Source organism: Palaemon carinicauda, chromosome 43 (genome assembly GCF_036898095.1).
Source record: "Palaemon carinicauda isolate YSFRI2023 chromosome 43, ASM3689809v2, whole genome shotgun sequence".
NCBI lineage: Eukaryota > Metazoa > Arthropoda > Malacostraca > Decapoda > Palaemonidae > Palaemon > Palaemon carinicauda.
The window spans coordinates 22,070,198-22,097,947 of NC_090767.1; the positions used below are offsets into that span (position 1 = coordinate 22,070,198).

At 40.2% G+C, this 27,750-nt stretch overlaps 3 long non-coding RNA genes across 3 annotated transcripts in view; 2 read left to right on the top strand and 1 right to left on the bottom strand.

The window, feature by feature from the left end:
* The window catches only part of LOC137633645 (uncharacterized), a 191,943-nt gene that overhangs the window by 58,052 nt on the left and 106,141 nt on the right, over window positions 1-27,750 (top strand). The gene's annotated exons all lie outside the window — the stretch shown is intronic.
* The window catches only part of LOC137633641 (uncharacterized), a 187,465-nt gene that overhangs the window by 15,867 nt on the left and 143,848 nt on the right, over window positions 1-27,750 (bottom strand). The gene's annotated exons all lie outside the window — the stretch shown is intronic.
* LOC137633642 (uncharacterized) lies at window positions 9,884-26,429 on the top strand. Its single transcript, XR_011042329.1, has 3 exons — window positions 9,884-9,945; window positions 14,974-15,138; window positions 17,413-26,429. It is a non-coding gene; the product is annotated as an uncharacterized lncRNA (long non-coding RNA).

Here is a 27,750-nt window from a genome sequence, read left to right on the forward strand (position 1 = left end):
TGAAACTTGCCGAGTAAGTCTGACATGCAACGGCTTTCTATCTAGCCTTTCTCCGGCGTAAATATTTAAATAGTGACTTAAATAACAACATATTAAACAATTACTGATACTTTATGGCTTGACTAATGAATAGCATTACATTATGCTTTATTAAGGCTGGACAAACTTCTTGGATCATAATTTATGTGGACTGCCTAGAGAAGAGGAAAAGCAGGCTCTGCCACATGTTCAAAGCAATTTAGTGGGATAATTCATTTATTCGAAAGTCAAGTATCATATACAAATCAAGGTTTTAAAAAGAGTGATTGTTCTATAATAATTAAATCATTTATAACATAATAAATCCCTTTTTAAGTATGAAGTAGAATATGGTTGGGATATTTGGCATCGACTTAGCGCACCATTGTTGGAAAACAAAACAAAGTCAAGTGTATTCGCTCTCTCTCTCTCTCTCTCTCTCTCTCTCTCTCCTCTCTCCTCTCTCTCTCTCTCTCTCTCTCTCTCTCTCTCTCTCTCTCTCTCTCTCTCTCTCTCTCTAAATTATCTGTCCATCCTTTATAAACATATCGTATATATCATATGGGTCTAATATTTAGTTAGAACCTTATTTAAAAAACTGAGTATATTATATATATATATATATATATATATATAATATATATATATATATATATATATATATATATATATATATATATATATATATATATATATATATATATATATATATATGTGGAGAATTTTTTAATGGTTACTGTTCTGAGTGGGAACTTAGTCCGGGAAAGTCTCCTTATAACAGTTACACAAGTTCAACAGGGGAGGATAGGAGCACTTACTCTCGGGGCACAAACACCCTGCTAATACTTTTACTGTCACAATTCACTAACCATCACTCAAATACAAAAAAGGGAGGCAATTTTACTGTCCAGAGGCCTAAGCACTCCACACGTAGGATTAAGAATAATTTATGGCCTACTCTAGCTTTGTCAGGTCTATAGTCCTCTCATTCTCAGGCTCTGTTCCGGCTCCGTCCAGTGACCCCAATGAGATGCTGGACAGTTATTTTTACGTTAATGTAAGGTAGACAAAATCCAAAATGGGAGCAGTGATGTAAAGTAGTTTAAAAGTTTAAAGATAAGGATCTTTACCTTCGAAGCAAATATATTAATGCAAAGTTCCTCGCTGTTACCACCTATAGACTTACTTAGGTTTTCTCTTTAAATACTGGGTACTTTGTCCCGTGATTAACTATTCATTTCACACATTAAAATAAATGAGGGAGCAAAAATACTAAGGAGGTTTGATTAACCTAATATTGATTTATTCACAAATTTACATTGAAACAAAACGGACATCTTAACAACACAAAAATGGAATAAAAAAGAGATGCAATTCAAATAATGAAAATGATGAGTTAGACACGTGGTCTGCAACAATCAAAATAGGGTCTGGCACGTGGCCCACGTGACCCAGAGACTATGTTAGTCTCAAAAGGCAAAAAATTGTATAGAAAAAATATATACACACAATCCCACCGCACACAGTCCGAATAGTGTAATTAGCCAGGTACCCTATCAGGTTAAAATTAGTCTAAGCTAATAAAAAAATGGGGGAAAACTAAATGGCCATTGATGTAGTACCTGCACTCCTTTGAAGTTTAGTCCTATGCCCGTGATAGCTGTTGACCTGGTTGTTGCACTAATTGGCACGCTGCACTCTTGCCTGGCTCACCCCAAGAATTCTCACTGTAGCTGCAACTAGGTACACCAGGGACCTCTTCTCAATCTCTCCGACCGGCAGCAACAGGACTCGTTGGTGAGACACGTTTTGGAAGAGAGAGTGGGGTGAGCCAGAATTGGCCGGGTTCAATGACCAGGCAGGTCAGCAGGCCAGGGCAGCTCCTCGTAGAATGCGGTCGACACTACGGTCGAAGAGATCACCTGGCTTCACCTTGCCAAACAAGTGACGGTCATGAAGCGCACGGTAATCCATTGGGGTTGCCATATCGGGACTTAAGGACAGGGCAATATATTGTTGAAAGGAGTGCAGAGGAGGCAGGATTTTGTACTAAATACTCAGATTAATCTTGCTGCTCTGAGGGAGGTTATATATACAGTAATCCTACCTATTCTGGCTTGCTAAAAATTAATATTTAAAATGATTAATTAGCAATGGACTGGTACGATGGGCATACATCTTAAAATTAACAAACCTTAATTGGTATTGAGAAATATAAGATGCATTAATTCAGCAGTATTGGAATTTATATAAAATGTGTAGTTTAGGAATTTAATCTCGACCCATGTAGTTTAAGGAAAGAACCAACATACGCCGTGGTTACACTAAGGCCCTCTAACGTGCGTATCTACGCTGTGACGTCACGAGCATGGCGTGCGCCACTGTCAACAAGTTTAGGTTAGTCCTCCCTATATTTCGTTAAAGAAAACTAGATGTAGGAGAGAATGTTTAAGGGGTAGCTATAGTATTAGTAGTAGAGAGCTAAAAATACGATTAAAAGAAGAAGAGTGAAGAAAATTCTTCACACCCTGGGGATAAAGGGGAGAAAAAGGGAGAGGGGTTAGTTCCGGCAAATGTGATTCAACTACTTGTTAGTATGAGTGAGATAAGGATACTGGCTGAATGAAGAGTGAAGTTGTTCTTCACATCAACGTCCGTTTAAAGTTAACAAAACGCCTTTAACGTTAATTGAAATCAATTGAATCAAAAGTTATGCTTTCACGTGAATTTGGGAAAAATTGAACCACGCAGGCAATGCTTCACGGAAGCGCTAAGTTAAGCATATGATCAGTTTTAACTTTAAACGTACGATGCAATAATAATAGAACGATTAAAAGTACTCAATTCTTCCCACCCTAGGGGTACGGATAGAGCAAAGAAAACGTAATCCAATGTCAGTCGAGTTCAGCAACAAGTCAGGCCAAATGACAAATTAAAAATTATGGGGGGTGAATCCCAATCCCGGTCTGACACCCAACGTTTTACATGAAATGTCTTTACATATAAAATTACTGGCGTAATGAAAGCTTTGAATTCGTCGCCTGACAAAAGGAGAAAAGTTACCTCCTTCTCGGCGTTAAAAAGGTGAAAAGTTATTTGACACTAGCCTGAATGATAAATCAAGACAAACTAGGTCTATGGGGACATCGTATTTCTGACAGCTATGGTCATGGATGTCATCTTCAAGGGAAATGTTTGCAAGGTGACTTTTAAAAGCAAAGCTTATATTCAGTACGAGCTGAAGGATGTCAGGGGGATTATAATAAAATGACAAATTGTCAAGGCAAGAATTAAACTTACGTTTTAAAGTTAAAGCATGGGATTGACTGAAAAAATGTTGCTGTACGACTTGGCAAAAATAATAAAAGTTTAATGTGACGTCATAAATGACTGAATGAAAATAATAAATAACGTTCAATGTACCGTTATCCTTAAGTAAATTGATTTGTAAACAGGCTCTAAGCTCCGGTGCTAGGTCTACATGTGTGACCTTCGCTAAATCCACCGTCAGTGCGCAAGGTTCATTTCTGACTGCTAAGGTCTTAACCTTGCGATCACGCAGCTCCTTCTGAGAGCGAGTTTCAGATTTTGACGTGGATATTTTAGCGTCAACACGGGTAGGAGCGGAAGTTACTGGCTTAAAGATAGGACGATCAGGCAACGTGGGCACTGGTCCATGGAATGGTACGGTAACTACGGTTTTAGTTATTGAATTTACAACCGGTACAGGCCTCTGCTGGCCATCACGCACACGGTTAAGTTGTGTGGTATCTGCGCTACCACTTGAGGGGTCCATGACAAGACAATGAATGGTATTTCCTCCGGGACGGACTGTCACCGGCGGCAAAGACAAAGGGGGTTGAGGGTGATCAAACGCGGGTAGCTTAAGGTTCGGAGATGAGGACGGAGCACGTGTGACTGACACAAATTCACTAATCGTATGCCGTGTTGGCAACATAGTATTGAAATGTGATGGTTTTACAGGTTGAGGAATTGAGACAAAATTATGAACATTGGGCTTGACTGCCATAACACTAAAAGGATCAACTAGGGGATCATTAATGACATTTTCAACGGGACGTGTCACTGAAGGTGTCGTCCTCGTTGAAGAACAAGACTGATTAGGTTTAATTATTAAATTGGGATGAGCCATGAGGCTATTAAAAGCAATCTCAATTTTACTCGACCAGGCAGCAAGTACGGGATAATTTAATTTAACAATGGGATGGTCGTAATGACGTCTCCAAAAATTCTTGTAATGGTTAAGTTCATCTCTTACTTTACCAATAAGGGTTTTAAAATGATTTACGGCTTCTGGACCCATGCTGGGAAAATCTACAGAAGCCAGACCATGAAGTGCGAGGTCTGCGTCCTCACAAACAAAGGTGAATGTTAATTCCTGTTCTTTAAGCCTAGCGTTAATCTCCTCGGGGGCTAAGCGTTTCCGCCTTAGGCGGTGAAGGGTTGTTTACGTTAAGCATGAAGTCCGCCATCTTGGAATGACCACGTTTTGATGAACGGATTCGTAAAAGCAAACAAAGGGTAACTGAATTTCAAAAGATCATGAAAATGAAACTTTACAAAATTTACAAGGTTGATAATTGAACATTTAAATTTACTCATGATGGGGGAACAAGTTAAATGGACAAAAACATATAAATCATGAAATTACTTTAAATTTCAAAGTGACCGGGTCCAACAAAGCAGACGATGCCCAGGTCACGTGACGTTAAAGACTTTGCTAAAATGAATTATTTACGCACGTGGCGATAAATGATTGAACTAAGTGACTTGTGAGAAGCAAAACATATGAGAAAGCGCTAGGGCTTATAAATGCAAAGATTTAAGTTGAAAGTTAAAATAACAGGTCGAGGCTGACACTGTTGTGACGATTTCACAATTACGGGCGCACTAAGGCAGCCACTGATCTTTTCAAAATGTAGATTGGCGCACAAGGCAGCGACTTTAAAGAGCACTCTCGTGGAGGCTAAACAAATATAAAATTTCCCTCACGCGGAGGTAAAACAAAAATATCCTCGCTAAAGGACAAAAACAATATTTCCTCGCTAAAGGAAATTAAATGAACTACACGAAGTTATTTACTTACGGTAGCAAACAATTACGCACCCTTAGTTTGGGCTGTAAACAAGATCCGCCATCTCGGAACAAACACGTGGAATGAAACGGACTTGGTGAAATTAAGTTTCTACGTTATTTGTAAGAACACTTAAAATTATGCTGCGTCAATTCGCTCTTTAGGACAAGGACACGTGCTAGGTATACGGGAAACGTTAGTTAGAAAAGTTAAGGTTGGTTAGGGAAGGTAAACGACACAAAGGAAGGTAGACCAAGGTACAAAATGTTACAAATTAGATGCTTAGCTAGCAAAATTAGTTGACAGGACGAGTACACCGGCGCTCTAGCTGAGCAGTAAACACGGGCGTCTGAACAACAAAAAAACCTTAGTTCAAGTAGCTTAGAACTTTCTGGTATAAGTGGATTCCGCCACAACACGTGGGTGAACGGATCCGAGATAAAGTGAAGTTCCTACGACAAATTCTAGTCTTTCTGTAGAGAACATTCAAGCAACAAATTAACCTGGTTACGTAGCTCTTTCCTTAAACACGTGGTCGATACAAAAAGATCATGTTGATTACAAATTTCTCTTCCCAATTAAAGTCTGGGCATTACACATTCGACAAACTGGCTGTGTGCGTGTGGGTAAGTGATATAGCGAGTTACTATATGCTTAATCAAGCTGATTAATTACGTTAATGCTTCACAAGTCAAAGGTAAAAGATCCGGTTCGAAGGACCACTCGTGTGGAGAATTTTTTTAATGGTTACTGTTCTGAGTGGGAACTTAGTCCGGGAAAGTCTCCTTATAACAGTTACACAAAGTTCAACAGGGGAGGATAGGAGCACTTACTCTCGGGGCACAAACACCCTGCTAATACTTTACTGTCACAATTCACTAACCATCACTCAAATACAAAAAGGAGGCAATTTTACTGTCCAGAGGCCTAAGCACTCCACACGTAGGATTAAGAATAATTTATGGCCTACTCTAGCTTTGTCAGGTCTATAGTCCTCTCATTCTCAGGCTCTGTTCCGGCTCCGTCCCAGTGACCCCAATGAGATGCTGGACAGTTATTTTACGTTAATGTAAGGTAGACAAAATCCAAAATGGGAGCAGTGATGTAAAGTAGTTTAAAAGTTTAAAGATAAGGATCTTTACCTTCGAAGCAAATATATTAATGCAAAGTTCCTCGCTGTTACCACCTATAGACTTACTTAGGTTTTCTCTTTAAATACTGGGTACTTTGTCCCGTGATTAACTATTCATTTCACACATTAAAATAAATGAGGGAGCAAAAATACTAAGGAGGTTTGATTAACCTAATATTGATTTATTCACAAATTTACATTGAAACAAAACGGACATCTTAACAACACAAAAATGGAATAAAAAGAGATGCAATTCAAATAATGAAAATGATGAGTTAGACACGTGGTCTGCAACAATCAAAATAGGGTCTGGCACGTGGCCCACGTGACCCAGAGACTATGTTAGTCTCAAAAGGCAAAAAATTGTATAGAAAAAATATATACACACAATCCCACCGCACACAGTCCGAATAGTGTAATTAGCCAGGTACCCTATCAGGTTAAAATTAGTCTAAGCTAATAAAAAATGGGGGAAAACTAAATGGCCATTGATGTAGTACCTGCACTCCTTTGAAGTTTAGTCCTATGCCCGTGATAGCTGTTGACCTGGTTGTTGCACTAATTGGCACGCTGCACTCTTGCCTGGCTCACCCCAAGAATTCTCACTGTAGCTGCAACTAGGTACACCAGGGACCTCTTCTCAATCTCTCCGACCGGCAGCAACAGGACTCGTTGGTGAGACACGTTTTGGAAGAGAGAGTGGGGTGAGCCAGAATTGGCCGGGTTCAATGACCAGGCAGGTCAGCAGGCCAGGGCAGCTCCTCGTAGAATGCGGTCGACACTACGGTCGAAGAGATCACCTGGCTTCACCTTGCCAAACAAGTGACGGTCATGAAGCGCACGGTAATCCATTGGGGTTGCCATATCGGGACTTAAGGACAGGGCAATATATTGTTGAAAGGAGTGCAGAGGAGGCAGGATTTTGTACTAAATACTCAGATTAATCTTGCTGCTCTGAGGGAGGTTATATATACAGTAATCCTACCTATTCTGGCTTGCTAAAAATTAATATTTAAAATGATTAATTAGCAATGGACTGGTACGATGGGCATACATCTTAAAATTAACAAACCTTAATTGGTATTGAGAAATATAAGATGCATTAATTCAGCAGTATTGGAATTTATATAAAATGTGTAGTTTAGGAATTTAATCTCGACCCATGTAGTTTAAGGAAAGAACCAACATACGCCGTGGTTACACTAAGGCCCTCTAACGTGCGTATCTACGCTGTGACGTCACGAGCATGGCGTGCGCCACTGTCAACAAGTTTAGGTTAGTCCTCCCTATATTTCGTTAAAGAAAACTAGATGTAGGAGAGAATGTTTAAGGGGTAGCTATAGTATTAGTAGTAGAGAGCTAAAAATACGATTAAAAGAAGAAGAGTGAAGAAAATTCTTCACAATATATATATATATATATATACACACACACACACATATATATATATATATATATATATATATATATATATATATATATATATATATATATATATATATATAAGGTATAAGAGCGTCGATATATAAATTATAGTATATACAAGGTTTCCAATCTAAGGTACTTATGATTGAGAGAGAGAGAGAGAGAGAGAGAGAGAGAGAGAGAGAGAGAGAGAGAGAGAGAGAGAGAGAGAGAGAGAGAGAGAGAGAGAGAGAGAGAGAGAGATCTATGTAGCTGTTTCTAGTCCATTGCAGGACAAAGACCTCAGACATGTCCTTATTCATGTCTATGGTTTGGCCAGTTTTTATCACCAAGCTGGCCAAATGTAGATTGGTGATGGTGGGAGACTTTTTCTCTGATCGCTCACAGGAAACCAACCTAGTATTGGTGTCCCAGACAAATTGAATTAAAAATTGTTGGAAGATTTTAATCTTAAAACTTATTTAAGCAACAAGAGATTTAAATCTTTAACTTTCATAATAAAGATAAAAATCCCTGATAAAATTAATATGATAAAATTTGATTGATTTTAATCAAATGTAAAAGTAAAAATTGTAAAATTTATTTCCTTAAAAGATTTGACAAAAGAAGAAAAGTATTTCATGTTTTACCAGATAACTTTAGCAAAAAACCTTAAAATTTAATATTATCTAACAAATAAATAAGGAAATTATAGCCATAACAACATATTTAATCAATAATTTATTTAAATTTTAGGTAAATTTTGACTAAAATATATTTTTTATATCAATGATCTAAATTTAGAATGATAGTTATATACTAAGAAAGCCTTCTAGGGTGAGTTCTTAACTAGTCTATTAATATATATTTATTTTATATATAATTTTAGCAGTATATTGATACATTAAGAATACAAACAAACAAATATATAGTCATTATATTAAACTGTGCTATTTTTTGCCAAATATTTGCGAGATATTAAAGGTAATTTGCCATTGTTTACATAAGAAGTTGACAATTACCTTTTAAATATCTATTATTGTCTACGGTTATTTTAACTCCCAATAGATGACGTCAAAGTCGTTATTTTCACTTAAGAAATTGGCGCCAAATTTAAACACTAACAAAATATCCTAATTATTCCAAATTATGAAAAATATACATAGTTTTCAACAAATTTTCTTGATTAAAATTAAACTTTGATAAAATCTAAGGGAATTTTATTGAAAATTTCACTATTTTTCATTCATATAATCTTTTTCATTTTGACCACGTGTTCTTGCTAAAAATCAGCTGATTTTTTGCATTACCAACTAATATTTGCAATGTACCTTTAATATATCATATTTATTTGATAAATAGAGAATTATTGGCATAAAAACCTATTTTTAATGTATTTTCCTAGTTTATTGATTCAATTTTCAATAAAAATTATATTTATTAAGCATAAATTTTGAGTTTATACATTAGTTATATATTAGAAAAGTTAACAGTTGCAATATTAGTTGTTTTTACACTCAATAGGAGGCGATACCATCGCCCTGTCCATGAAAATCTTTCAGGTGCCGAGCGTAAAATGTGTATAAAAACATGATCAATTATTATAAATATATCATAAACATATTTTAATTTAATATTAATATTGTTACATAGTTTTAAATAATATTTTCATATGATTTTATTGGATATTTTGTATTTAAGCTTGTTGGCACTTAGATCATGGCGTCTACATTTAGGGGAATTATTCCAAAATAAAACAAAATCTAGTAATTTTGGGGACAAGTTTTCTGAGCCAGTTTGAAGGTTTAGAAAAATATTTTATTGTTTATGGTTACTAAAATTTAATTCATGAAAGTAATTACATTTTACAATATAACTATAAAGCACAAATATACATATAATACTGAATTTACATTGTGTTGATGAATGCTAGGGAGAAAATTAGCTCCTAATTTGGGGGAAATTTTATAGTAAAAAAAAATCAGTTTGATGCTTTAAGTAAATTTTATTATTTATGGTTACAAAAAAACGTAATTCCTAAAATTAATGATATAACAATAAGACACCTAAATATATATAACACTGAATTTAGCTTGTGTTGATGAATGCTAGGGAGAAAATTAGCCCCTATTTTAGGGGAAGTTTCGTTAGTTTAGCGATTTATCTTCATAACAATATGGCAGGGCCCGGCACTGAGGGCAGGCAGCCAGACTTTCAATATGGCGGACGGAGTGTTACATCCAACTCATCGTCCACAAGTTTTATTTGTTTTTGTGCCTTTTAAAGTGACTTTTCTGTAAGTATTAGTGTCAAGAGGTCAATCTATATAACTTTATAGCTATTTTGATATATAATTAAGAGTGACAGTCTCAGAATTTATATGGAAAATATAGATTTAGAGTTTGTGAACCGGCTTCTAGTGACAGTACCGTGTTTCATGCTATAGCCTACATACAAATATATTCATTTATAATTCAAGGTTATTTTAGTATTCATATTGTATAAAGGTCAATTAGGAAGGTCATGTTAAGGTCCATATCAGAATCTGTTACTTGAGTTATAGATTGTGTTATTTACTTAACCCCAATTTTAGATTTTCACATATTTTCGTAGTGGCAGAGACTGGCCTTCATGATTCTATTATATGATTCAAATTCCATGATCCAGGCAATTGCTGGAAATTCATGGAATTATGTATGTAGTTTTGGCTTATCATAAGTTAAATATATCAATTTTATTGTAACTACCAAATGTGTGTTAATGGCAGATCATTTCTTCCCTTACCTAACCTAACCTACCCCAGTATGTGAGGGTCTTACCTTAGGCAAAGACCCCTGTTATATCTTTGCTGAAGACTTTTATCTTGCCTGATGTTGAATGACTTATGAGTTATTAAAAACTCCCAATTTAACATATTTCCAGCCTCAACTATATGGGATTTTTGAAATTTTATAATTTGTTCAGCATTTTTCAAAACCTTGAGATTTGGTATTACTCTCTGCAAGCACTTCTTGTGCCATCTACTGCCTTCGTAGATTTGAACAGAAAGTTTGCTTGGTACAAGCACTGTATTTGTTTCGAGAAGTTTGTTTGTATGTGCGTTGTTCATTCAGTATGTTGGGTGTATATTTAAGCAGCAAAACTATATATCTATTTACAAAGGCACTTCCCTAATTTTAGGGCGTAGCTGACATCTAACAAAAGAAAAAAAAGGGGAGGTTTCCTCCCTACGCTTCTCCCAGCCTGACGAGGGACTCGACCAAGTTCGGCTGGTACTGCTAGCAAAACTAGACACAAAATACTTTTCTTAGAGTTTTCAATAACTATTGGGAAAAATCTGCCTGGCTGAGCCAAACATGATTAATATATATTTGTTCCTACAGATATAAAGAGGGCAAGTTTTTTTTTCATAGCGTGAACTCGGCTGTCAAACTATATAATGACGTGTCGTCTGTGACTGTCTAACGGCAAGGGAAGCTCTCTAATCCATACACTTAGTTTTCAGGGGCACGGCCTATGTTTATTATTTCTTGTAGATAATGTTAGTATATCTCTTATAATGTCATTATTGTTCTTATAACTCTATACAGAGTTGTTCATTACTTTCCTTCCTTCCTCACTAGGCTTTTGTTCCCTATTGGGGCCCTTGGTCTTGTAGCATCCTGCGTTTCCAACTTGGGTTGTAGCTTAGCAATTAATGATGATGATAATAAAAGAAACTAAAGAAGAAAAAAGTTTGTACTTCTGACTGTATTGTATATTTAACCTGCTAATAGAAACTTTGTTTTGGTTTAAAGGCTCCAAATTTGTCTATATTTACCGCCGAACTTAATGGCATCCTGACTCCTATGGACATAAGTAACCTTATAGAAAGGGGAGCCAATTTTACAATATTTTGTGATGTAAGGAGTCTCCTACGAAACTTCAAAGGTTTTAATATTAGTAACCCTTGAGTTTTTAAGATTTGAGAGTGCTCTTTATTATTGGGCTGAGAGGTATAGCAGTTCAATTATGCTGGGTTCTAGCATGTATACAAATCAAGGTTTGCAGGGTACCGACAAACCTGCTCATAAATGAAGAGGCAGATAGAGAGGTAAAGGAAGCTGCAACCGATTTGCTTTGTCGGCTACCTATTGGACACACTCGTCTGATACACAAGGTTTTTTATGACTGGCTGAAATTAGCCATTTTGCAAACTGGTACCCCTTCCATAGAGACATTTTTTTTTATCTATTGCCCCACTGTTGTGTCCTTGAGAACTAGATGTGTTAGAGATTCGAGGTAGGGATAGCGGTTGGCAAAGATTCTTGGGCAGATTGGAGTATCTCTCAGAGTTCTCGTAATTCTATCTGCTGAGAAAAATTGTCATAGGACGTAAAACTACGCATCACTTAAGCCTGCTCGCACTTTGAGTAACCACCTGTTCCCCAACATTCTCCCGTGAGTGTATACTCGCCTGGATGCGCGCACTATACGTTTAGTGTGCGTTCTTCGAACTTTGAATATAGTATTCTCCTTGTTGTGCACTCTTCCGTTCACATTCGCTATTCACCGGGTGCACGTGGTGCTGATTTTGACTATTGCTCTCCACTTAGCATGTGAACGCCCATCTATTTGCACTCCACGTGGCTTATCAAGGCGAGAGAACACGCACCGAGAACATATTTTCCTTGAAAATACTATACATGTTGGTATGAGATACACCTACTTACATACTTACTCCCTGTGTTCTATCTCGCAAAGGGGAGTTAGCACACTACCAGTAGGGATAAGGACTGTTCCATTCTCTTCCTTTCCTGCACAATGACTCCAACTTTTGGGAGAGAGAAAACAAACTGGGATCATTCTCGTTGTGTGTACAGGTTACGAGATGTTAGCGGCACTAGCGCCAGGCATCCGTGTGCCCTTCAATTTTGTGTTTCGTCTTTAGGGCAAGATTTTGATTGTGTTTGCTCCTTACAAGACAATTTTCCTTTGCTTTTCTTGATCAGCGTTTTCTCTTTGCATCGGCTATCCGCTGCTATTGCAAAAGTTACACAGTTACCCAAGTTAGTTACTGCTATCAGGAACCTTTTAAAAGGTTATCACGATGGGGAACCACATTACAATCGCTTCCTGAGACGCGAAACCTGTCGGTGGAGAACCGCAAGATCTGGAACATGGATTAGAGCGTACACTCTTGCCTCTGCCGTTCGTCACATTTGAATCACCAGGGAACTCATTCACCTGATTCCATTACCAGTTTCTTCACAGCACTCCTTCCATAGAGGAGGTAGAAGGAAACAGAAACTCAGGATGGCAAATCTGTCGAAGTGTCTCGAGACTAGACAACATGTTTGTATGGCTTCATGGGAGGAGTAGCGTAGGATTGTCAGTATGGGGTATAAGAACGCCAAAAGTACTCCATCTCATTTATCGTGTCCGTGACTATTCTCATCCCTTGATTTTAAACCATCCAGTATGGTCGGAGGAAATTTCTCCTACCTTAGGTTAATGAGTCCCCGATTAAAGAACGGGTTTGGTATTAGCGTAGGAATAAATCTCAAATTTTAAAAGTAATTTGTCATTTTCATAATTATTCAAACCTGAGTTTTGAGGTTCATTTTCCTCTTCAACTGCAAGCCTTAAATGAAAGCCTTAAGCTTAAGATTAAAGCTTGAATCTTAAGCTTTAAAGTGGCCATTTTGACAGCTGAATTTAAGTCAATCTGTAGACATATTCTTACTAAAGAACGTTACTTTGTGAAGTTAGGGAAAATACAAATGACTTGTGATATAATTCATTCTACATTTCAAGTTTAAAAGTCTATTACGTTTTATTAAATCAAACCAGACGGGTAAAAAGACATAGAAATATACCAAAGTGGAGGCGGGTACTTAAACTATAATAAAGCCAAGAACATTTTTCTTCATTCGTCCAAATTGGACTTGCTAGCAAAAAATACCATAGTAAAAACAATAATAAAATAATGATAATAATAATGGTCACAAATCGTAAGTGATATAACCTAGATGACAGAGTACCAGATGGGCAATATTAACTTGAAGTACCAGCGAAGCGAACAACGCCACAATGGCTGCCGTCGCCGAGGAAGGCCAAGCCGATCCCAAATTAAAAATCCACATTACTGGAAAGAGAACAACTGCCCGGTACTGTAAAAAGCTGTCAAAACAAACTATGGTACTTATCATTGGTAAAGGTGAAGTAGCAGCGTCAGTCATGATGAATTAAAGCCAAAAACGGGAAAAAACACCAAGAGCACAAACAAAACGCTAAGCGAGCAAGTCCAAAACAGAAGGATGTCCTAGAGGGCGCTCGTGTTAGGTGTCGATGGCGTGGTCCAAGTGTGGTTTCTAGGGCCTCTGTTACGGCCCATCCCTTTGATGAAGGAATTATCTAAATGGAAGACAGCCTGTGAATAGTGGTTTTCACACGCCCCTGATGTATACACGACACCCACAAGGTGCTCGCGCGGGGGTAGTAACCTCTGCATTCCATGCTTTTATCTTTCTCTGGTATATTTGGAGGATTTATATCAGAAAAGTGTAAAGAAGGACCCTTTTCACCGGCCGTCACAGGTCTCTCCCCAGAAATAGATTTTTCCTTTGTCAAAATCCCTTTGATGTATATAAGAACTTTGATTGTAATCTAACAGTTTTTTAGTTGTAGAGTTTGGCAAATTGAACATTCGCAAATGCAAAATGTTTTTTTTAGAAGGATTTAGATCTAGTGTATTATAAAATTCTGTTAAAATAGCATTTTTTAAATAGGGAAAAGTATATTAGTAAGTTTTAATTGTAATGAAACTTGCAGGGACTAAATTTTATGTCAAAAGCTGGAAATTAATAAATTTTGAAAGGGCAAGGTCAAAGGTCAAGGTTACGGTTAAGCAAAATTTCCAATTCACGTAATCAGTCATAAGTTTGGACAGTGTTGTCAGAGACTTGAAACTTGGTTCATATTTGAGTATGAATACATGTTAAGTTCAAAGGTCAAGGTCAAGAAATAAGCTAAGGTCTGCACTTTACCGAGTGCTCCTCTTGTTTTAAAAAGCAACACTAGAAGTTAAATGAATTTTTATACATGGTTTTATATATTTGTACGCATAACTTGATTTTGTAAATTGGCAAACTGTCATGTAAACTGGAGTAAATTTATTTGTCTATAAAATGTATTTGCCGATTCACTTATGGTTAATATTAGTGGTTTTCTGGATTCTTTATATATATTTTTAAATCCAGGTTTAGGTGACACCAATATGACTTATTTTATATCAGTAATAAATCAAAATTGCAATTGAATATATAAGATTTTCAATTTGCAGGTGACCTACGATGCAGGATGAGTCGAGGACAGAGGCAATGTAGGCGACCTGTAATAAGTCTCCGTTGGGAGAAGGGTCTATTCTTCTATCTCCGAGCCTCACCCTTCGGCTCCCCCAGCGGGATAGCGTACTCCCTGTCCTAACAGTTTCTACACCCTTATAAAGGTTTGTCTCTCGGTTAATAGGTATAGAAAATAACTCTCTGGATCATTTATATTATTTGATAATTTGTGATATTTCCTCAATCTTAGAGAACAGAAGTCCTAACTTAAGAACAAATAGGTTCCAAGAATCTGTCATATGTCAATTGTTGAATTTTATTGTAGAATGAGCTGAACCTAACTCGCATGCCTACAACGTTTAGCTTCAAAAGTCGAGAAATAGGTTTTTAATTTGAAATCAAAATGTTATGTTCATAGCTCTGTCCATCACCAGCGTAACTCAAAAAGTTACATTTGAATTTTTATGAAAATTTCGGGATATTTCAGAAATGGACTGACTTAGAAGTAGTTAGAATTTGGCTGTGATCGGCCCCGCGTTTGTACCTCTGCCATTGAAGTTGGGAGGAGGTTATGTTTTTGTCCCTTTTTGTCCGTTTGTCTGTGAACAACTTTTACGGATTCATTTTTATATCGAGGCGTTGAATTGATCTAATTTTGAAAGTCCTAGGTCAAAGGTCAAGGTCAGCTGATTTAACCCTAACCTCAACCCCAAGTTCACATATGGTTTTCACACACTTCAAATACGCCTACAGTCTAAATTGATTCTTGGAAAGGCAAGCTGGTTTCGAGAAATAAGCTACCGTGGCGGAGGTCTGCACCCTGAGTGCTTTTCTAGTGTTATCATAGAGTAGATTCATTCACAGGCAATATATGAGAAAGGGGAAGGTTGGGCCTATGTAGACGTCAGCTTATTCCAATTGATGTCTACCAATAGATCATTAGAAGTTCTCTCGTTGCTCTTCACCACCCTAGACTGATAGGGTTGCACAGATACCATCTGTTGGGTTCTACTTACTGAGAAGAATCATGGGATTTAAAACTTATATCAACTATGTCCGCTAATTTATCTCTACTTTTACGAAAAAGAGGAAGCCAATTCACTCGTCTTAAAGTATTTTATTTTTCCTTTTTCCTTTCCTCTCTGGGCTAATTTCCCTGTTGGTGCCCCCGGGCTTATAGCATCCTGCTTTTTCCAACTAGGGTTGTAGCTAATAATAATAATCTCCGTTGTGAATTAGTGTTCAAACTTATAGATCATGAGTTGTGAACTACTCATTATTGTCAGGGTTACTTAATTTTATTCATTTATTTTTTTTTTTTTTTTTTTTTTTTTTTTGCCTTGTATCCAGACATCTTGATGTTTTTAATGTTTCTTTTCCTTATAAGAGCTTTTCTTCATCAGCATAATTGATGTAAAACAAAACGGAAATTGAATTGAGAACCACAAAATTGCACGAGTTAGGCAGGCACCCTGAGGAAAACTGAACTTAGTATTGATTGGACAGTATTTAGGCCGATTTTGTGTTATTTAACATAATACATTTGACATATAGATTTAAGTCTTGCAGTTTATTATATAAGTTATTAATACATACATATACCAAGGCACTTCCCCCAATTTTGGGGGTTAGCCGACATCAAACAAATGAAACAAAAAAGGGGCATCTCCTCTCTATGTTTCTCCCAGCCTAACAAGGGACTCAACCGAGTTCGGCTGGTACTGCTAGGGTGCCACAGCCCACCCTCCCACATTATCCACCACAGATGAAGCTTCATAATGCTGAATCCCCTACTGCTGCTACCTCCGCAGTCATCTAAGGCATCGGAGGCAGCAGCAGGGCCTACCGGAACTGCGTCACAATCGCTCGCCATTCATTCCTATTTCTAGCACGCTCTCTTGCCTCTCTCGCAGTTATTAATACTTGAAATATATTAAGATACATTTTATGATATAAAAACTGACATAGGATGTTGTGTTTAGAAAAGCTATACTGTATAAATGTACATTAATAATATGCATAATATCACTGTTGGTTTATTTAAAACTTTTATTCCAATGTTTCATTTTAACCAGAGTAATTTTATTTTTAATATACAAAAGATATAAACTTATAGGTTTGAATCTGAAGAACTAATCTTGTCGGCCATTTTGAGAGAGAAGAATAATGTACTAATGTATGGAATAATCAAAACTATTTTATAAGATTCTATGGTTTTATATAGGGAAGAAGGGCTGAACTTAGTGGCCTATTCATAGTAAACACTAGAAAGATTTGAACTACTTATTTAAGTACGGCTGTACTTATTTGAATTGTTACTTAACGAAACAAGCTGTTCTTCCTCCTATCAGACCAATGATGAATATTTTAAATACTTTATTACAAAAATCTTAAAACAAAGGTAGAGACCATTTGATAACTTTTCTCTTTTATTGCAGAGAATCTTCCTTCAGTAATTGGGGCGATAGAGAAGATCTTTAGCAAGAAGAATTCAAGAAGGCTTTGCAAGTGCCCAAATACAATATAGTGCAGTTGGAGTTTTACGAAGACCCTGATGGGCTCCAGGAGTCTTACGAAGCCCCAAGTCAACTCGGTCTTACAAAGCCGCCAATGGACGCCAGGAGTGTTACGAAGTCCCCAATGAACTTCAGGAGTCTTACAAAGCCCCCAATGGACTCCAGGAGTGTTAACGAAGCTCTCGGCCTACTCCAAGAGTCTTCAGAATCCCCCAATGGACTCCAGGAGTGTTAACGAAGCTCTCAGCCTACTCCAAGAGTCTAAAGAAAGCCATCAAAAGTTACAAAACAGATGGAAAATCATGACTCGCCTCACCGCTGCTAAAACAGAAAATGTATTTTGTCACTCGGGTAGATTATATAAAAAATGGCACAAGAGGTATTGGGTTTTATCACAAGCTTTAATTTATTTTAATTTATTTATTTAATCTTTTTAATCCCTTCTTATTCGCATTTAGATGTAATATGATTGTGTGTGATTTATAGTTGTTCCGTAACTGGAATACAAACCTTAGCTATTTAATTGGGGTATTACTTTTGGCGTAGCTGAAATGACGAGACATTAAAATTTAACGAGGGTTTACTACCCACACCGCTAGTTAGCTGGGGTAGGGAAGGGTAACTTGCTACCCCCCCCCCCTTCTCTCACACACCTGTGCTTGAACTCACTTTGCTCTTGGCTCGGATGGTAGTCGGACGTGTCCGCTTTCATCCTCGCCGCTCATTGGCAGCCATTAATGTTTTTTTTTTTTATTTCTCTTTTTGACAGGTTTGTGTGTGAAGTTGGCCTCTGCTATTGTGCGCACCTGCCCTGGATTACCCGACCGCCCCTGTGGAACATTCATGTCGGCGGTCGAGACAGACCCTCACACCGTTTGCCCTTACTGTAGAGGTCAACGGTATGATAGTGATAATAAGTGTAGTGAGTGCAGGGAGTGGTCTACCTCCCAGTGGGAGAGGTTTTCACGGCGACGTAAGAAGAAGTCCAGACGGGATATTTCTCCTTCGAAAGTTCCTTTGAAAGGAGAAAAACCCAAGGACTCTTCTTCCGTTGCTCAAACCTCCTCTTTCGAGAGACCGTCGAGTGGTAGCGTAGACAGTTGTACTGTTTTCCAAGCTCGGGGTTCGAGAGATGGCGTTGCCTCCCCCCCCGGGGGGAGGATGTGTCACTAATCCATCTTTTACAGCTTTGGTCTTCCTTGGGGCTCAAGGGTTCGCCCTCCAAGGAAGCCTTACTTGACATCATCCGATTGGGTGCTGCTGTCAAGCAATCGTCGACTCCGGCAGAGGTTGATCCTCTGTCAATTGTCAACGTTGTGGTGTCGGAGGTATCCAATGCGGTATCTCCTAATACCTCTGCCTCTTCAAATCCCGCAGTAGCTGAAGGCTTAGTTTCTCCTATTCCTGTTCAACCAACGAGGAAGAAACTAAGTCCAACAGTCTCTCATGCTAGTGTTTCTCTCCCTCGGGGGAGTTCACTTACAGAGACTCCTCTTCGGAGGACTGCAGAAGGTCAACTTGCTGATCCAACGGCCCCCAGAGGGCGTATCCGTCGCAAGGCTCGCCTTCCTCTTCGCCAGAGAGGCCTTCCTTCACCAGCGGTGAGGAGGCGCCTCTTTGGTTCTACATCTTTGTTGCAGTCCATCGCAGAGGAGCCTCTTCAGCCATCACCGACTGTTCCTGCTTTGGTTCTGGACCTCTCAGCGGATCGTTCGCGATCCCCTTCGGTGGAAGGTCGTCCTTTCAAAGGACACGTCGATCGTCCACCCGTCAGACCTGCCGACGTGCCGTCACCGTTCCTGAGTGCTGATGCGCGCTACACGCCGACGAAACTTGACCTTCACGCTCGTAAGGCATCTAACCCTAATACGGGACATCAAGGGCGTATGCGCCAACCCGCAGATACTTCCCTCGTGCACTATGCTAACAATGAGTATATGCGCCCACGTTCTCCTGCGCGCCAGGCTTTGCCTGAGCTAGCGTGCCCAAGCCCAGCTATGTGCCATCCTGCGCGCCATCATCCTCCTGCGCGCCAGCGCCCTCCTGTGCTCCAGCGTTCTCCTGCGCGTCAGTGATCTCCTGCGTGCCAGTGCCCACGCGCAGCAATCATCTCTCCTGTGTGCCCACGATCTTCGGATCTGGGCGCTGTTGGGAAGTCGATTTTGACTTCTCCCATGCACCAGTGCTCGCCAACGCGCCAACAGCTTTCGCCAGTGCTCGCCATCACGCCGACACGCGCAGTCTCTCGCATGCGCCCACGCCCATCCTATCCTGCAGTTGCGCGCCACCATTCTGACGCGCGCCCACGTGCCCAGGCTTTAACTGCGCTCCTGTGCACCAGGGGTATGTCTCCTGCGTGCTCGCGCCCCATACGTCTTCTTTTGGGACACGCGAACTCTCACCCGCGCGCCCACGTGTTCAACGCCCTAATCCTGCGCGCCATCAATCTCCTGCGCGCTCTCCTACGCGCCATCAGTCTCCCGCGCGCCATCAGTCTCCCGCGCGCCTGCACGCGCATCAGCAGTCTCCCCCGCGTGAGCCCTGGTATTCCCCATCATACGAGCACCATTACGCGCCCCCGCGTGAGCGTCAATACCCTCCCGCGCGCGAGGCTGCTGGACAGCGCACGGCATGGTCGCCATCGCCGCATTCCCCTCCCCGCCAACGCATAACAGCGCGTATTACGGCAGAAGGGAAACATCCAGAGGGGTCCAGGATCCATTTTCCTTTTCAGGCGAACCCACCTATGGGAACTCCTCCCAGGGTTCCTTCTATCCCTGTCCCTTCAGAGGGAGTGTCTGACGGCACGTCTGTCAGTCAACAACCTTGGTTCGGTGCACTAATCAGAGCAGTTACGCTGGTGTTCAAACATGTTCTCTCTGAATTAGGTCCCAGATCCTTGGATGTTTCTACTCCTCTGAAGAGAAAAAGAGGAGTTCCGGATGTGGTAACTTCTCCAAGGGCTAAGTTGACTCCACGCAAGCCTTTGAGGCAGGTTCCTTCACCCCCCCCCCCCCCCAGACTTTCTCTCCTTTTCTGTCGGACGAGTACTTCCCGTCCTCAGGGAAATCACGTGAGGTGAGACGTTCCCCCATCGCACCAATGAGGGAAAACCCCTCCTCGTGCTGAGAAGTCTTCCCGAGCAGGGGTGGGAAAGAACTTGCCACCTTTTATGTTGGAGTCCTACATCCTTCCCAGGAAGGAGTCGAAGGACTCGAGGACTTTACCAAAGTCTTCTACAAGACACAGGACGGAGCCAACTTGCCACTCGGAGAACATCCGCGACTTTCCCCAAGAAGAGCCTTTGGGGACAGGAGACTTCGCTGCAAGTCCATCGTCAGGAGGAGAATAGCAAGAGTCAGAGCATGCGTTTTGGCAAGTTCTGACTCTAATGAGGGCTCTTTATGGGTTTGCCGACCCAGAGATCCCTCCTTGAGAGGGCAAGGACACGGTCTTGGACCGCGTATTTGGCACTCAAAAACCTTCCAAGGCCAGTGTTGCTCTGCCCTGGTCTCAGGGGGTTAAGAGTACCAGGGACAAGATCACTGTACAGCTCTCAGAGATGTCCTCCTCCAACCGTTCCAGTGCCGGCAACAAGCTTCTCCCACCACCTCGCGTACAGCAAAGGAGGTACTTTGAGATCTTGGAGGAGCCTTGTTTAGCTCTTCCTCTCCACCATTCGTTGGAAGAGCTTACCAGGGGAGTCCCTATTAAGAGACACTCCAACCGGCAGGTCTTATTCTCGGCAACCGAGATCCTTAACCAGGAGAAGGTTACGAAGTGTGCTATGCAAGCCACGTTGACATCTGGTTAGGGACCTTAGGTATCCTGATACGCTCTGAGGATTTCTCCAAAGAACATACCAGGAAATCTATGGAGACGTTCCTTCTCTCAGGCACTCGCACGATCGAGTTTCTGGCCCAGCAAGTCTCGAACTTGTGGGCAAACACCATCCTGAAACGTCGGGATGCGGTGGCTGAGAAATTCCATCAGAAGGTCCCTAGCACCAAGATCAATAGGCTCAGGCATTCTTCCTTAGAAGGAACGATCCTGTTTGAGCCTAAGGAACAGGCCGCTGAGAGGTGGAGGAAGTCTCGCCAAGCCTCCTTCCTTCTTAGGGCTTTGACATCTAAGCCCTATAAGCCTCCAGCACCCCAGCAGTCCCGTCCGACCAAGACCGCAAAACCAACGGCAGCAGCGAAGACAGTGGCGTCTAAGCCCTTTCCTGTCGAGGATAGGAAAGGCAAAAAGTCTTCCAGAGGAGGTAAGAATCCTAGTGGGAGCAGCCGAGGCCACAAACGCTAGGATTGGCAGCCCCCCTGCATGTCCACCAGTGGGGGGATGCCTACAAAGTTGCGCAGACAGGTGGAAGCAACTTGCGGCCGATTCCTGGACGATTTCCATAATCAGTCAGGGATATCGCGTCCCGTTCACATCATCTCTACCTCCCCTGACGACGAATCCAGTGTCATTGAGCTCCCTTGCCATGGGATCAGCAAAGGGGCAAGCCCTTCGGGTAGAAGTCCAGACCCTGTTGAAGAAGGGCGCTCTCCAAGAGGTCCTCGATGGGTCTCCAGGCTTCTTCACATGACTTTCTTTCATTTACCTCTCAGCCCTGAACAAGTTTGTCAAACAAACTCCGTTCAGCATGGAGACGGCAGACACAGTCAGACTTCATGTGGACACTGGATCTAAAGGACGCGTACTTCCAGATCCCAGTTCATCCGTCTTCAAGGAAGTACTTAAGATTCAGCCTAGACAACAAAGAGTACCAGTTCAAGGTGCTGTGCTTCAGTCTCTCCACAGCACCACAGGTTTTCACCAGTGTTTTCACCCTAATATCTTCGTGGGCACACATGATCGGCATCCGTCTCCTCCATTATCTGGACGACTGGTTGATCCTAGCAGACTCGGTGTCATCCCTTCTTCAACACCGGGACAAACTTTTGAGACTTTGCCAGGATCTGGGGATCATGGTAAATCTTGAGAAGTCCTCTCTGCTTCCCACTCAAAGACTGGTATATCTAGGCATGGTTATAGACACCAATCTCCACAAAGCCTTCCCATAAAGACTGGTATATCTAGGCATGGTTATAGACACCAATCTCCACAAAGCCTTCCCATCAGACAACAGGATAGCAAGGCTGAGGAGGGTCGCAAGCCCTTTTCTCAGACGAGAAGAACTTCCAGCCTAATCGTGGTTACGTCTGTTCGGTCACCTTTCATCATTGGCTCGTCTAGTTCCCAACGGTCGCCTCAGGATGAGATCCCTCCAGTGGCGACTCAAGTCCTGGTGGAATCGAGGTTACAATTCCTTGGACGTCCTGATCCCTTTGGGACCTGCGAAACTGACAGACCTCCATTGGTGGGTGATGGACGAGAGCTTACGAAAAGGAATGGATCTTCTCGTCCTCCCCCCGGATTTGATGCTGTTTTCAGACGCTTCAAAGAAAGGGTGGGGGGCCCCACGTACTGCACCACAGGACCTCAGGCCTGTGGTCAGAATCAGAAAAGTACCTCCATATAAATCTCCTAGAGATGAAGGCCGTCTTCCTGGCCCTTCAACAGTTCCAACAATACCTGGCGGGTCACTCTGTGGTGGTGATGAGCGACAACACCACAGTAGTGGCCTACGTCAACAAACAAGGAGGTACCTTTTCGCAGCAGCTATCCCATCTAGCAGTAGAGAAACTGAGATGGGCCGAAGTCCTCTCGATACCACTATCGGCACGCTTCATTCCAGGCAAAAGGAATGTGCTTGCTGACAATCTGAGCAGAGCGTCTCAGATGGTGAGTACCGAGTGGTCTTTGGATCATCTATTAGCCAACAAAGTCCTGACTTTGTGGTGTTCTCCATCAGCCCTGAACTTCAAGCTCCCGCTGTACTGCTCCCCAGTCCCAGACCCCAAGGCTCTCTGGCAAGATGCTTTCCAACAACGGTGGACAACATCGACGTTTACGCTTTTCCCCCGTTCTGTCTGATGAGGAGGGTACTCAACAAGACCAGAACATCGGTCAATCTTTCAATGACCCTCATAGCTCCGCTATGGCATCATGCAGAATGGTTCCCGGACCTTCTGCAACTCCTAACGAAGCTACCGAGAGAACTCCCTCCGCAGCACAATCTGCTCAAACAACCACATGCTAACATCTTCCACGAAGCCGTAGCTTCACTACGACTTCACGCCTGGAGACTATCCAGCATCTCCTCTCTGAGAGAGGATTTTTGCAGCAAGTTGTTGTCAGGATGTCTGGTCATCTGCGAAAGTCATCCGCAGCAGTCTACCAGGCAAAGTGGAAAGTCTTCTGTGGTTGGTGTCGTGGAAGGGTTATCTCTCCACTCGATGCCACTATTCCAACAATAGCGGAGTTCCTCGTGTATTTGCGGGAAGAGATGCGCCTTTCAGTCTCTGCAGTGAAAGGCTATCGCTCAGCCTTAAGTCTAGCTTTCAGGCTGAAAGGGATGGACATTTCTTCATCGCTAGAACTTTCTCTACTCGGACGTAGTTATGAACTTACCTACCCTCAGTCTGAAGTGAGACCACCTCCATAGAACGTGGTTCGAGTTCTCAGGTCTCTTAAGAGACCGCTCTATGAACCATTACGCCAGGCATCGGATCGCCACCTAACCTGGAAGACGGTGTTCCTGCTAGCTTTGGCCTCGGCCAAGCGTGTTAGCGAACTTCATGGTCTCTCGTATGACATCGCCCATTCAAGGGGATGGGGGGAGGTAACGTTCAGCTTCGTCCCTAAGTTTATTGCTAAGACTCAGAATCCTGGAGTAGCGGATCCTCGGTTCAACTCCTTCCGGATTTCTAGTCTCCGGTCTGTAATAGATGACCCAGACCATCTCTTACTATGCCTAGTAAGGAGTTTGAGGCTATACCTTAAAAGAACAGCTGCAGTCCGTCCTCATGTGCCAGCATTATTCGTCAGCACAGGGAGGACTAAGAGGAGGGTCACCAAAAACACCATCTGGCCTTGAATCCAGATCCTCCTCCGTCACGTCGCCCTAGAGCACATGATGTCAGGGGCATAGCTACATCCCTGGTCTTCAAAAGAAATTTCTCTGTGAAGCAGGTCCTTCAAGCTGGGGTGTGGAAGCGTCAGACAACGTTCATAGCCCACTACCTGCAAGACGTGACCCACAGGAGGCTCGATACGTTCTCTATCGGCCCTGTGGTGGCTGCACAACAGCTGGTCTAACCTCAGGCTCCTTATTGGACAAGTAGCAGAAGGTTGAGGGCATCGTTACCCGGTTTTAGTCTGCATGAATGAAAAGATTTGACTGGGCCTTATTCTTTTCTTCATCATCCCCTCTCTTTGTGAAATAATTAGTCAATCATATTTTTAAATTTTGAAAATAATTTATTTGTTAAAAAAAAAAAAAAAATTAACTTTTAATCTCTCTCCTTTTATGTAACAGCAAACTTTCCAACATACTTTTTACAGTTCTCTTTTCCCAATTCAGTTCCTCTTTCCAAAGTGATTCACAGTTATATTTTCCTCATCTTCGAAACTCTTTAAGGTATTATGGTTTACAATTTCCTTGCTCTGTGTGGTCATTAAAGTTGTTGGCAACTTGAAGTTTAAATTCATCATCATCTCCTCCTACGCTTATTGACACAAAGGGCCAAGGTTAGATTTTGACAGTCTTCTCTATCTTGAGCTATTAAATCAATACTTCTCCATTCCTCATCACCTACTTTACGATTCATAGCCCTCAGCCATGTAGGCCTGGGTCTTCCAACTCTTCTAGTGCCTTATGGAGCCCAGTTGAAAGTTTGGTGAACTAATATCTCTTGGGGAGTGCGAAGAGCATGCCCAAACCATCTCCATCTACCCCTCTCCATGATCTCATCCACATATGGCACTGTAGTAATCTCTCTTATAGTCTCATTTCTAATCCTGTCCTGCCATTTCACTCCCAATATCCTTCTGAGAGCTTTGTTCTCAAATCTACTAAATCTATTGGAGATTGTTCCATTGTCATACCATGACTTTTGTCCATGTAATAATGATAGTAATATATTCTAAAGTTTGAGTTAAAATATTCTAAATAACTTGATATTTAGTAAAATACATTACCAAGGTATGTTAGTTTAAGTAATTACAGAAGTATCATAGAAAATTGTGGTCAAACTTAACTTCAATTGGTTTTGTAGCTTCTAAATTTACCCTTTTGTAAGCGCAAACATTGTAGAGGTTTAAGGAAAGAACGGCCAGTAATTTGAGCTCTGGAAGCATTTTAAATGTTATATATACCGTCTGAGCAAAGGTCTGGCTGTGAATTTAGCCTTGTGGAAGTATACACATCCCATGAAATTCAACTTTCAGAATATATAAACAAAGATGTTCCATTGATTATTATTATTATTATTACTAGCCAAGCTACAACCCTAGTTGGAAAAGCAAGACGCTATAAGCCCAAGGGCTCCAATAGGGAAAAATAGCCCTGTGAGGAAAGGAAATGAGGAAATAAATAAATGATTGATTTGCTTAAAAGATCTGTTAAGTGGAAACTGCTTATAATTGTTTCACAAGATATTTTGTTTATTAAATTGTTTGTCATAATTTGTACAAATTTGAATATATTTAACTGGACTGATAATGTATGTAAACATAGGAATTGAATATTTAATTGGAGATTTTAATAACAATGTAGATCAAAATTAAAAAGAATTTCATATTTGTAAAGTAACAGTTCTTTTAAACAAGTAATTTTTTATCAAATCTTTTCTTTGGACAACTAAGCCAGTGAGGAATTAATATCTTGAGTCTTGGACAACTAAGTCAGTGAGATATAGCAGAGACAGACAAGTCCAGAAAGGTTGTCCATTTTAACCAAATTTTTAGATATTAAATTTGTCACTATCATCAAATTGAAAAAATGTTTAGTATTTTCTAAATAATTTCCGTTTCAAACGTAATGAACGACTGTAGATTTTACTTTGCAACTTTTATTCATATTTTTCATTTTGATAAATCTTTGTTTTTGACTCATTTTTTTTATTAATATTCAAAATTTTCATTGAAATAATTTCTTGTTTTTTGAGCAACTTATTTATTATATTGTTGCAAGGAATCAAATTATAGATTCTCAAAATATGATTTTGCATTAATTTTTAATTTCACAAAACTGTAATTTGAAATTATAATTTAATATGATTTGCATTGATTATTTAACTATTAAATAATGATTCTTTTATGGTCATAAAAATGTATTTTTGTAACTTATATTTAAATATTCCTGGATTGTGATGAATATACCATATCATTTTGAGGAGGACTGTCGTCATTTTGGTCGAGTGTTGGTCACTAGTAAGTGGTTTAACATTCAGAGGCGTTTTATAAATACACTACTGTATAATACAACAGCTGTATAGCTTTGAGGGCTACTGTATTACTGATATATGAACCTATACATCTCCTGCTTATTCTCTTTAAGCTGTAACAATGTTTCCGACATTGTTACAGATTAAAGAAAAACTAAGGAAATGTATAGTTTGATATATCATTAATACAGTACCTCTGAAAGCTATACAACTGTATTATACAGTAGTGTATTTCTCAAACGACTTGGGGAATTGAATTCACTTACGAGTGTCCAACAATCGACCTAAATGACGACAGTACTCCTCAAAATGATGTGGTATATTTAAAACAATACAGGAACATTTAAACTCAAATTACAAAATACATTTTTTATGAACTTAATCCATGATTCATTTAAGATATATTTTGGGTTAATATTTTATGCCTTTTACTTAATTATGCATCATGATGTATGAAATATATTACTATGTAAGAATATGTAATTAAAACAAACAAGGACTAATAAAATACATAAGTTCAAGATATACTTTTATTTAATCAAAGTACAAAAATATAAAAAAATATATTTTTTTAAATTTTATTTTATTTCGTATACATTAGTGTCCCCCCCAAAATAGGGGCTGACCTCACGGAACTGCTTTGCAGGCACTTGGCGACCTTCCCTTGGTGCCCTGCAGGTCAGAGAATCCGTACAGTAGGCAGACGATGCCAGAGGTACTACCGTGACTATTGTGTCGTGTGCCTTTTATCTGAATGGGAAATTGAGTATTTGGCAACTGTCTTGGTTAATGGGAGAATTGCCACTAAGAGGTCTTCCATTTTTGGTTAAAGTGAAATTGGTTTTCTCTAAGTTAGTAAGAATTTAATTATAACGAGATGAAACTGCCATATTTTATCCTTTATATAAAGTTCTTCGATTTAATT